At 36.9% G+C, this 13312-nt stretch overlaps 1 protein-coding gene and 1 long non-coding RNA gene across 5 annotated transcripts in view; both read left to right on the top strand.

The window, feature by feature from the left end:
* Nucleotides 1-7117, top strand: part of LOC129653281 (uncharacterized) — a 40284-nt gene extending 33167 nt beyond the window's left edge. The window contains exon 3 of the long non-coding RNA XR_008715040.1: nt 6714-7117. This is a non-coding gene — a long non-coding RNA (uncharacterized LOC129653281). The remainder of the gene's footprint in view (nt 1-6713) is intronic.
* ABL2 (ABL proto-oncogene 2, non-receptor tyrosine kinase) overlaps nt 1-13312 on the top strand; it is a 110737-nt gene that overhangs the window by 57096 nt on the left and 40329 nt on the right. The gene's annotated exons all lie outside the window — the stretch shown is intronic.

The following is a 13312-nucleotide window of genomic DNA, read 5'->3' as shown; positions in this document are numbered from 1 at the left end:
TCTTTTCCATAAGCCATCTTGAGTTTATTCTTAAGCCATTATGAGTTTATTCTTGTATATGGTATGAGGGAGTGTTCTGTCTTCATTGATTTACATATGTCCGTTTAGCTTTCTCAACTCTACTTGCCAAAGAGACCATCTTTTCATCATTGTATATTCTTGCCTCTTTTGTTGAAGATTGATTTTAGGTGTGTGAATTTATTTCCAGGGTCTCTGTTAAGTTCCATTCATCTGTATGTCTGTTTTTGTGCCAATATCATGTTGTTTTGACTATTGTAGCTTTGTAGTATTGTCTGAAGTCTGGGAGGGTTATGCCTCCAGCTTTGTTCTTTTTCCTCAGGATTACTTTGGCAATTTTGGGTCATTTGTAGTGCCATATAAATTTTAGTATTGTTTGTCCTAGTTCTGTGAAAAATGTCATGGACAATTTGATAGGGATCACATTAAATCTATAGATTGCTTTGAATAGTATTGCCATTTTAACAGTATTCTTCCAATCTCAGAGTATGGGATGCCTTTCCATTTCTTGACTCATCTTCATTTTTTTTTAATCAGTGTTTTATACAGCATATAAGTCTATCACCACTTTGGTCAGGTTTGTTCCTGGATATTTAATTTTTTTGATTTGATTGTAAAAGGGATTATGTTTTTAGTTTTTCTTTCTGATATTTCATTTTTAATGTAACGAAATACAGCCAATTTCTGTATGTTAATCTTGTATTCTGCTACCTTGCTGAATTAGTTTATTCTTGTAGTTTTTGTATGAAGTCTTTAGGGTTTTCTATGTATAGTATGTCATCTGCATAAAATGCCAGTTTTACCTCTTACCTTCCAATTTGGATACCGTTTATTTCTTTTTCTTGTCTGAATACCGTGGCTAGGACTTCCAATACTGTGTCGAATAGAAGTGGTGAGAGTGGACATCCTTTTCTTCTTCTAGATTTTAGTGGGAAGTCTAGCCTCTTTTTTAAACAGACTGATCTCTTAAACTCATAGGGAGAACATCAAGAAATCATCTGAATCAGAAATCCCATTATAAACAGCTGTTGCTGATAATTGATGACACAATCTGTTAGTACATTTGAGTCACTATCTTGTATAGGACTACTTACCACTCCTTCACTGGCAAGATGTGATAATCTTCATGTGCTCTGTTACTGTTACACCATCCATTACTTTAGTTGTGAGAAGAAAAGAAGTTAGCAGAGACCCTCTCTGTGTATTGGAAAATTAATTGGTTTTGGATATCAGGTTCTAAGGATCACAGCTAAAAAGAGATTATCTGTCCTTAGAGTATGCATTTTAACCACGTTAAACTGGATGAAACCAGTTTTCAATGGAGCATCCAGTATAGTCTGATAGAAAAGGCAGAAACTTCATTGCTAAACTCTGAAAATAGGACTTGGTATACATTCCTTCTAATCAGCATTTTCATCTTCATCAACCAAGTAACTAACTTTTTATGTAGCTCTTATGTTGTATCAGACACTGTTTTAGCATCTTTACATAGAATAACATTTAATTCTTCTGCCACTTCTGTAAGAGTAGGTACTATTATGCTCTCCTTTTTGGATGCGGAATCTGAGGCATAGAAATGTTAGCTTGACGAAGGTCACACAGTTAAGTGTAGAACTAGTATTCAGACACAGAGAATCTGGCTTGAGAGTCTCTGCTTCTTACTCTGCTCTCAGTCAGTTCATTCAGTCGTGTCCGACTCTTTGCAACCCCATGGACTGCAGCACACCAGGCTTTCCTGTCCATCACCAACTCCTGGAGCCTGCTCAAACTCGTGTCCATCAAGTTGGTGATGCCATCCAACCATCTCATCCTCTGTTGTCCCCTTCTCCTGCTGCCTTCTGTCTTTCCCAGCATCAGGGTTTTTTCCAATGAGTCAGTTCTTTGCATCAGGTGGCCAAAGTGTTGGAGCTTCAGCATCAGACCTTCCAATGAATATTCAGGACTGATTTCCTTAAGGGTAGATTGGTTGGATCTCCTTGCAGTCCAAGGGACTCTCAAGAGTCTTCTCCAACACCACAGTTCAAAAGCATCAATTCTTCGGCGCTCAGCTTTCTTTATGGTCAACTCTCACATCCATACACGACTACTGGAAAAACCGTAGCTTTGACTAGATGGATCTTTGTTGGTAAAGTAATGTCTTTCCTTTTTAATATGCTGTCTAGGTTGGTCATAGCTTTTCTTCCAAGGAGGAAGCGTCTTTTAATTTCATGGCTGCAGTCACCATCTGCAGTGATTTTGGAGCCCAAGAAAATTAAGTCTGTCACTGTTTCCATTGTTTCCCCATCTATTTGCCATGAAGTGATGGGACCAGATGCCATAATCTTAGTTTTCTGAATGTTGAGTTTTAAGCCAACTTTTTCACTCTCCTCTTTCACTTTCATCAAGAGGCTCTTCAGTTCCTCTTGCTTTTGGCCATAAGGGTGGTGTCATCTGCATATCTGAGGTTACTGATATTTCTCCCAGCAATCTTGAGTCTAGCTTGTGCTTCATCCAGCCCGGCATTTCTTATGATGTACTCTGCATATAAATTAAATGGTGACAATATACAGCCTTGACGTACTCCTTTTCTGTTTGGAACCAGTCTGTTGTTCCATGTCCAGTTCTAACTGTTGCTTCTTGTTGTTGTTGCTGTAAATAGAATGGCTTTATTTGTTTTCAGAGTTATTAATTGTTCAGTTTCCAGGCTTATAAGTGCCAGAGGTAGAATTTCAATCTCACTCCAAAGTTGTCTCTTTGAGTATGCTGCTGCACTGCGTCACTTCAGTCGTGTCCGACTTGTGCAACCCCATAGACAGCAGCCCACTAGGCTCCCCCGTCCCTGGGATTCTCCAGGCAAGAACACTGGAGTGGGCTGCCATTTCCTTCTCCAATGCATGAGAGTGAAAAGTGAAAGTGAAGTCGCTCAGTTGTGTCCAACTCCTAGTGACCCCATGGACTGCAGGCTACCAGGCTCCTCCATCCATGGGATTTTCCAGGCAAGAGTACTGGAGTGGGGTGCCATTGCCTTCTAGTTTGCATTATGTGGTCTGTTTATCTGAGAAATTGAATATTTCTATCAGAGTTAAGATGAGGAGTAATAGTGATAATAGATGTAAGTGGTTGGCTTAGATAAGCAAATATTCATCAACTATTAGATGTTAATTTTCTCCTATTCCCTATTTTCTAAATCGCTCCTAAATGATGTGGTGCTCAAAAGTCCAAAATTTAAGTTTTGTTTCTGTGGGTTTGGTGTAACATTGCTTTTTTCAGCCTCTTATTCTTCCCTGTCCTTTATTTCTTTTTCTCACAGTCTGGCTCAGCATTTAGAAAATGTTTTGATATCTGATTTGTATTCTTCCTCAATCTATCCTATAAGTGTTGTTGTTCAGTCGCTAAGTCTTGTCTGACCCTTCGTGATCCTGTGGACTATATGTAACCTGCCAGGCGCCTCTGTCCATTGGATTCTCCAGGTAAAAATACTGGAGTGGGTTGCCATTTCCTTCTCCAGAGAATCTTTCCCATCCAGGGATCAAACCTGTGTCTCCTGCATTGGCAGGTGAATTCTTTACTACTGAACTACCAGGGAAGCCCATAAATGTTATTAGTGAGCACGATATTCTGTCTTTCTACCATCAAGATAGAATTAGTGGAAATCTAGCAAAACTGATCAGGGAAGTTGATGTTTGACATACTTTCGGGTTAATTTAAATACACAAAGCCACTACTCCTGACCTGGGCCTGGTGTTCTGGTGATGAAATGCTGCTAGTTCCTGCTTGTAAGAATTACATGTTTTTATCTTTTGGGTACCTATAAAGTATTATTTTTCCTTCCTTTCTGCTCTTCCTCCCCTCTTTCCTTTTTCCCCCTCCTCTTTCTTCCCTTTTCCCCTACAGCTCTCACCTGATCTTTGATCTTATATCCTGGAAGGACCTTATTGGTAGTGGTGGTGGTGGTGTTAAAGCAGAGTTTTTTGCTACACCATGTTGTAAATTAAGCTAGTGATAAGAATGAAGTTTGGGAAAAAAGGAAGTTTGAGTCATAGTAGACAGTCATGTAATACATAGTATTTATGTAGTACTTATAGTACTGTGTATTTTCAGACAGATCTTCTAGTAAAAATAACTTTTATAGAAAGCTTTATTAACTAAGATTATCATTAAAATTTTTCAGTGATTTTTAATTTTATTGATATCTTGTTTTAAGCTGGAGAGTTTAGCAATGAAATCATAGGGATTGAATTCTGAGTATGTTTTTATAGATTATTTGAACAAATACGTGTATATGTATTTATTTATTAATATGAGTCCTAAACCAAAAGAACTTTGTAACTTGAAGTATGTTTTTTCCCTTCTTACCTCTAATCATTCATGCTTTAGGGAGAGTTCTATTGGTTTGGACTGCCAGTGCTGCTGAAATAAGGATAATGAATAAGGTCTTTGTTTCTTTTAGTTCAGGCCATTGGAAATATGAGTTCAGCCAGCAGGAAATAGCTTGCAGCCCGGACTCAAGTATAGGGAGTGTAGTATATACGCATACACACGCCTCTTCACAGACATTGGAAAACTAGCTCCACCAGTCTGAAAGAGGAGCAGCTTTTTTGATTTTTAACATCACATGAAAGGATAACATACCAAGTTATCTGCAAGGCAGTGACAAGTGTCCTAAAGAATAAGGTTAGAGGACCTTTAGAGCTCGAAGAAATATTTCTTAATGATACCCACATGTACAATTTTTTTTGTTGTTTGGGATGTTTGTGAGATGAGAAGTAAAGACACCTTCTGTTTTGGTCTAAATATAAGATTCTTCAAAGAAGAAATGAAAGTTCTTAGTTAATTAGAGAAAAGGTTATTTTTTTAATGCATTTTGAATTCTGGCATGACTTATAAAAATTTTTAAAACTCTTCTCTGAGTTTTTGTGCTTTGACTGTGGAAAAATTTGTAATTGCTCTGCTGCTGGAAGTAAATTCCAGAAATTTCCAGTTTCTTTTGTTGGAGTAGACTGGTTGGTGAACACATGTATGTCATTCTGATTCGTCTCTTAGGTTTGACTTTAAATGTCATTCTATGCATAGATAGACGAATTGAGGTCATTCCACTTGTGGAGTCTGGCTGTCTTAAAATTCTACTCCAGAAGGTAAGAAAAAAAACATTTCTCAGTAGTTTTTGTACCACTCTCTACTGAGGCAGCCTCGAATAGTAAAAGGAGCACGGGCTTAGGAGTTATATAAGACCTACACTTTCGAATCTTGGCGTCACCAGCTTACTTTGGAGCTTGAATAAGATACTTAGCATTTCTGAGCATTTGTACATTGGTGATAGCAAAAACCTGTCCTTCAGGGCTATAGTTAATATAAATTGTAAAATATCAATTAAGGTATGTAAAAGTGCCTAGTTTATAATGTGTGTTCCATAAATGGTAGCTATTATTGTAATCATACTATAGAGAGAGCTAGAATTGCTTTGAGTTGTTTTAAATTTGCATGGAAAACATGCTGGTGGGAGTTTTGTGAACATTAATTAAAAAATACTTGAGTGCCTGCTATGTGCACAGTGCAGTTATTAGTACAGAGAAACATTAGTGATCATATTGTTGAATGCAAACAGGTATCTGTTTAAGGAATCTTATCTGCAAATGGCTGGGTGACTCTTTCCCAAATGCAAATACCTTAATACTATCTCACAAAAACTATACCTTCAAAAAAAGGACAAATGACAAAGTGAGAAATATTGAGAAGGGAATGCCATTAGGGAGATACTAAAGAGTTCTCTTAGAGACAACACAATCCCTGAGTTCTGCTTATATCACTCCTTTAAACTCTCTTGAAAGAATTCTCTTTCAAGAATGGCATCTGCATGTGGAACTAATTAAGCAAGGCAGATACACTTTCTGTTAATAGAAAGAGTTTTCCCCTCAAGCCCATTGAAGAAGTAGTTAGCTAGGACCAAACTGTAGATCATACCTCCATAGTTGCATGAAAAGACCATACCTTCTAACAAAAAATAGGAGAAAAACACAGTAGGTAGCGAAAATGTGGCCCAATCAAAATCTCTGAATATAATAAATTATAGCAAGTTTTTTGGGCAAGGTTTTGGCAATTTTTTGGACTCCAAAATCAATACAGGTGATGACTGCAGCCATGAAATTAAAGGATGGTTGCTTCTTGAAAGAAAAAGCTATGACCAACCTAGACAGCATATTAAAAAGTAGAGACATTACTTTGCTGACAAAGGTCCGTCTAGTCAAAGCTATGGTTTTTCCAGTAGTCATGTATGGATGTGAGAGTTAGACTATAGAGAAAGCTGAGTGCCGAAGAATTGATGCTTTTGAACTGTGGTGTTGGAGAAGACTCTTGAGAGTCTCTTAGACTGCAAGGAGATCAAACCAGTCCATCCTAAAGGAAATCAGTTCTAAATATTCACTGGAAGGACTGATGCTGAAGCTGAAATTCCAATACTTTGGCCACCTGATGCAAAGAACTGACTCATTGGAAAAGACCCTGATGCTGGGAAAGATTGAAGGCAGGAGGAGAAGGGGACAACAGAGGATGAGATGGGTGGATGGCATCACCAACTAGATGGACCTGAGTTTGAGCAAACTCTGGGAGTTGGTGATAGACAGGGAAGCCTGGCGTGCTGTAGTCCATGGGATCACAAAGAATCAGACACGACTGAGCAATTGAACTGAACTGATAACAAGTTCTCCATTTCCTTGAAGGTGAAGTTGATAGTCAAGATTTGAATTCTGTTTTGTGAGGAAAATGAAGATCTGTGAAGGGAGAGAGGAGACCGCAACATCTCTTTCACAGAGACCAATACATAATTAAGTATGACATTTAAAAATAAAACTATAAGCTCATTACTTTCTGAAATAGACTTTGAAAACTTTGCTATTTGGTTTTAAGAACATATGATGGCTATTTTTACTTTTGGGTAGTTGATATTTTGCCCACAAAATGAGTAAAATACTTTAAGAATGGATTATAACATGTTTCATTTTAAATTTTGTTCATCCTTGAAAATTGAAATTGTTTATGCTTTATAAAGGGATAAAAACTACTTACCTATTGATGAAGTTGCTTTGAATTTCTTTCTAAAAAGCATATTGTGGGACTTCGCTAGTGGTCCAGTAGGCTAAGACTCCAGCCTTCCAATGCAGGGGGCCCAGGTTTGATCCCTGGTTAAGGAACTTGATCCCACATGCAACAACTAGAGACCTGGCATAGAGAAATCAATCAATAAAGCATGTAGCTTTTATAAATCTTGAATCTTCGGAATCTGAATACATAGAAGAAAAATCTAAATGATATAGATCAAATTTGCACACGTCCTAATAAATCTACAAACTAAATTCTATTTCCAAGTTCCAAATCTTAAGTTATAGGAATTGGTAGCAAGGAGATCCAACCAGTCCATTCTAAAGGAGATCAGTCCTGGGTGTTCTTTGGAAGGAATGATGCTAAAGCTGAAACTCCAGTACTTTGGCCACCTCATGCAAAGAGTTGACTCATTGGAAAAGACTCTGATGCTGGGAGGGATTGGGGGCAGGTGGAGAAGGGGACGACAGAGGATGAGATGGCTGGATGGCATCACTGACTCGATGGACATGAGTTTGAGTGAACTCCGGGAGTTGGTGATGGACAGGGAGGCCTGGCGTGCTGCAATTCATGGGGTTGCGAAGAGTCGGACACGACTGAGCGACTGAACTGAACCGAAAGAGTTATAAACATTATTTTGGGTTAAAGTGAAAGTTGCTCAGTCGTGTCTGACTCTTTGCAACCCCATGGACTATATATGTAGTCCATGGAATTCTCCAGGCCAGAATACTGGGGTGGGTAGGCTTTCCCTTCTCCAGGAGATCTTCCCAACCCAGAGATTGAACCCAGGTCTCCTGCATTGCGGGCAGATTCTTTACCAGCTGAGACACCAGGGAAGCCTGAGAATACTGGAGTGAGTAGCCTATCCCTTCGCCAGATTTTCCCAACCCAGGAATTGAACTGGGGTCTCCTGCATTGCAGGTGGATTCTTTACCAGCTGAGCTATCAGGGATTACTTACTGACCTAAAGAGAGTTAACCTTGTACAAGTTTAGGGGCTCATCAGTTGTTTGTTTTTATTTCTGTACCTTTGACTTCTGGTTAGTCATGCAAATCTTCCCACTTGAGCTCAGCACATTTATTCTTTCAGTGAGTTTATTTTCAAGGAAGGGACCACTTTTAGACTACAGAGGAACGAAAATTTTAAATTATGGTGTCAAGTTCACTAAGCACTTTACATGCATTTAATCTCATTTAAGGATGCTGTAGAGTACTTGCCATTATTTTCCTGTTTTACAAATGAAATTTGTAAGATACTTAAATAACTTAATGAAGGACACCTCACTTTTTCACTGGCAGAGCACAGGGTTTCTTAATACCGAGTCTGAAGTCTTGGGTTTAAAAAAGAAAAAGCTTGTTAACATTAGGGATTGTAGTCTTTTTGTAATCAGAGGCCAATATTTGTTCCTAAATATGTGAGTGCTGAGAGTAACGTAGTATAGTGTGAAATTGATGTTCTTTCTTCTTAGAATGCTGGTTAGCTGCTCTGTTGGGAGGTTGAAGGTTAATAACAGACACGATATGGCCTCTTTAGAGATCATCTAGTTTTTACATAGCTTTGTTTCTTTATCTCAATAATAATGGAATTGAACATATTTTAAGGGCTGCCATTAGATCCTGAAATATTAGTGAAAGTACCCCTGTCTTAAAAGGGGAAAAAGTGGAAGCAGTGAGATTTTATTTTCTTGGGCTCCAAAATCACTGTGGACTGTGCCATGAAATTAAAAAGATGCTTGTTCCTTGGAAGGCAAGCTATGACAAACTTAGTGTATTAAAAAACAGAGACATCACTTTACTGACAAAGGTCCGTCTAGTCAAAGCTATGATTTTTCCAGTTGTCATGTATGGATGGATGTGAGAGTTGGATCATAAAGAAGGCTGAGCGCTGAAGAATTGATGTTTTTGAATTATGGTGCTGGAGAAGACTCCTGAAGAGTCTTTTGGACAGCACAGAGATCAAGCCAGTCAGTTGTAAAGGAAATCAACCCTGAATATTCATTGGAAGGACTGATGCCGAAGCTCATTTAACCTACTTATATGATTATATTTGAAATAAGTTGCCTGTAGCTGGATCATATATCTGTGTTTAGGCTGTTGTCATATAATGTAATTATTAATATGTGGATTTAGGTCTGCCGTTTTTATTTTTTTCTGTTTGTTCTTCTGTTTCCCTTTTCTTGCCCTCTTGGATTATTAACACTTTTTCTTTTTAGTTTTGCTTTTTTGTCTGTTGTGTTTTTGGCTATATCTCTTTGTATAGGTTTTCTAGTGGTTGCTGTATGGATTTCAGTATACGTATTGAAATTTTCACACTCTACTTGGATTTATCATTTTACCACCTCGAGTAAAATATGGAAGCCTTACTGTCATACAGTTCTCTCTTCCCTCTTTATGTTACAGTTGTTACATTTACATGCATTGAAAAGTCCCTGCAATAGGGTTAACATTTTTTGCTTCTAACCATCAAGCATATTTTAAACAACTCAGGAAGAGGAGATATGCTATTTACTATTTTTGTTTCTCTTTATTTATTCTTAATGAATAGTTTCCTTCTGGTATTTCCATTCTGTCTGAAGAGCTTCCTTTAACAGTTCTTTTAGAGGAGGTCTGCTGGTCGCGAGTTCTTCCCTTCAACTGAGAAGTCTTTGTTTCATCTTAATTTCTAAACATTTTCTGTGATTATGGAATTTGGAGATGACAGCTTTTTTCTCTCAGCACTTGAGATAATGTTTTTTCATTTCTTTTTAGCCTTCAAGTTTTGAAATTCAAAGTTGTCAATATTCCAGTTCTCTTGTAAGTGTGATCCTGCAGTGAAGTAGTGAAACTCCCCACCTTACCTCAGTCTCTTAACGGACTTTACTTCTGGCCTAGAGCCTGATGTATCCTGCCTAGTAGATACTTTGCACATCATACTCACTCAATAAATAATTAACTGGATGAATGAAACATGATATAGATTAAAAGAGCCAATATTTTAATAATTTAATAAGTGTGGTTGTAGAGTGGGTAGTATATATAGTTCTCAGATTTTCAATGAGTATATATTACTTTTATTAACTGAGAACAATTTAGAAAGAACACGTCATACTAATAACTTTGTTGTGTTTAGTCTTATTGGCTTTCATTTATAATTTTTTGGTGATAATTTTTTGATGCGCACTTTCATTTTATTTATTCTCTAAAATGTTAAAGGTGGTATTAGATGGCTTAGAATGAAAAGTTTTTTTAAAAACTACTTTGAGTGTCTTTTGTTAATTTTTATAGTTTTCTAACTTAGATGGCTGTCGTCATTGAAATTCATTCCCCACAGAGCTGTTTGCATATCCTTTCAGTGCCCTTAATGACTTGATGAACCTTGCCTAATTTTTATTGTGGGAGTTGTGTAGGCTTTTTCGTTTTCCTTTTTTCTTTGAGCTGTGTGACTACAGACAAGCAATATTTAATATCAGGGTTAATGTGAGCTCCTTAGTGTCCTGTCACCTTAGCTATTCTTTTCTTATCCACAAATAATAAATAGAAATTAATTATTGTCTGAACAATAGTTGCTTTTGTAGAAAAGTGTTGAATTATTGAGAATTTTTTTAGGGGGTCCCTTATTCAGTGCTGTATAGTGCAGTTTAGAGGGGGGTCGACATGCTTTAGCAAAAAATATTTGTTGATTTGTATTTGTGTGTGTAAGTTTATAACATAAATGGAGATGTCTAGTTGCCAAATAGGAACTGAACGACATAAACAGCACTGATTTTTTTTTCCAACTTCACGAATGAACCTCTTAATTGGCATTTTTTTCACGTTCATGATCCAGAATTTAAAAACTTAGTGTTTATTCTCAGTTGTCCTCATTTAAGAGTGTGGCATTTGGCATGAAATATTATGCAGCTGTACACAGGAAAATAACTATTTCTATGTGCTACTGTGGAGTGATCTTACAGTTACGTGAGAAGAGCAGAGTGGAGAAAGAGTGAAATATCCTACTGTTTAAGAAGAAGGGCGGGGATGTGAGCATGTATCCATTTACATTAAAACAGTGTAAGAATAAAGCATATAAATTTAGGTTTCCTCTAAGGAAGGAGTGACTAGGATAGAGAGAAGGGTGCTTCATTCTGTAGATTCAACTTTGGAACCATGTAAATATTTTATGTAATGAAATAAAATGTATAAAGCAGAATTGAAAAATTGAAAATAAAATGAAGCAGATTAACTCATGTGGATATCCTTGTAGCAGCAGTTCTCAAAATTTGATTGTGTCAACAGATCCCTCTGTTGACATTGGCGCTGATGGTGCCAAGCACTGTTGATAAAACTGCTTCTTAGTAGAAATCAGGTAGTGACACTAAGCTGCACCTGGCCACCACCGCGTTGCCACCGCCACACTCTCGCTAAGAATGTCCTTGATGAAGCAGTAAAAATGATTATTTTATAAACAATCTTGATTCTCAGCTACATGTCTTTTTAGTATCCTATGTGGCAGAATGGAAAGCGTGCAGAAAGCACTTCTGTTGCTCATCGGATGCTATGGCTGTGTGTAGAGAGACCCGTGTCCAGGTGTGCTGTGCTTCTAACTGAGCTGGCTGCTCTTTTCTGGGGACACTGTTTTCACTTAAAAGATTGAATGACAAACCATTCAGAATTGGGATTTGGTAGACATTTTCTTGAAAAAGGAATGAAGTAAATTTGTATTTCAAAGAAAACAGGGAAAAAACAAAACAAAACAGGAATTGTTGGAAATGGTAGAATTTGGGCTCTTGAACAAAAATTAGAATTTTATAAAATTAGTAACAGCCATTGTGATTGTGAGAACTTACCTGGTACTCAAAATTTTTGTGGTGAGATTGATGGTGATAGTAATGAACAGGATGTATCAAAGTTACATAATGGAATATATCAACATTTAGTGGATGTATTTCCAGATGATCAATACATGATGTTAACAAATGCAGAGTACAAGATAGACTTATTTCAAGTACAAGGTAAAATAATTAATTTTAGTTTGACAGATTATAAAAATTTTATCTATTTGGTTTCAGATTTCAGTATACAGTTAGGCTTTAAAGAACTACTAATTGTTGAGTTTTGGTATAGTATCAGAGAAGAATATCCATCATTATCTGAAAGATTGTTAAAATATCTTTTCCTTTTATACCTCCATATCTGTGCACAGTTAGATTTTCATATACTTCAACATAAATAACATCACAGTGGATCAAATGCAGAATGAAGGTCCATCCATCTTGTTTTAAGACGGATATTAAAGATATATGCAAAAAATGACAGTGTTACTATTACCTCTTAGTTCTTTTCAAGAGTAGTTATTTTTAATAAAATGTTAACATATGAGTTTATTGTTATTTTGAAATTAATATTACAGTTTCTCAGTTTTAATTTCAAATATGGTAGATAATGATGGATACAACCTACATAACAGAGGTCTTTGGAGAGTCAATACTAATTTTTTTAATAAGTTTTAAAGAAATATTTATTTATAGCTGTGCTGGGTCTTTGCAGCGCACAGGCTCTTCCTTGCTGCTCATGGACTTTTCTCTAGTTGAGGCAAGCTCTCTAGTTGCGGTGCATGGGCTTCTCATTGTGCTGGCTTCTTCTGTGGCAGAGCACAGGCCCTAGGGTATGCGGGCTTCAGTAATTGTGGTTGACAGGCTTAGTTGCTCCTCGACATGTGAGTTCTTCCCTCACTGGGCATCGAACCCATGTCCCCTGCATTGGCAGGTGGATTCTTGACCACTGCACCATGAGGGAAGTCAAATACTTATTTTTTTACTTTAAAAACTGGAATTAGAAAATATACATAGCATACAGCTTACCTTTTATACTATTTTAAGGTATACAGTTTAGTAGCCTTAAGTACATTCACAGTGTTACATAGCCACCCAAGTGCAGAGCTAGATTTCCAGAGCTAGAATAGCTTCTACATATTTCATGTAAGTGGGATTGTACAATATTTGTCATTCTATGTCTGACTTATTTCACTTAGCATGATGTTTTCAAGGCCCATCAATATTGTAGCATATATAGAAATTTTATTCCTTTTTATCGTTGAATAAATTCCATTGTGTGTACCATATTTTGTTTATTCATCCTCTGTACTCCTGGTTACGATGTAGGAGGATTAAAAAATGGAACTATTCATTATTGATAATTTAAATAGCAGATTTACTGATTAAATAGTAAATCATATGGTATAGAATATAGATATCTATAGAACA

Source organism: Bubalus kerabau, chromosome 5 (genome assembly GCF_029407905.1).
Source record: "Bubalus kerabau isolate K-KA32 ecotype Philippines breed swamp buffalo chromosome 5, PCC_UOA_SB_1v2, whole genome shotgun sequence".
NCBI classification, from domain to species: domain Eukaryota; kingdom Metazoa; phylum Chordata; class Mammalia; order Artiodactyla; family Bovidae; genus Bubalus; species Bubalus kerabau.
Note: the sequence above shows the minus strand (reverse complement) of the source record. Positions and strands in the feature narration are given on the sequence as shown.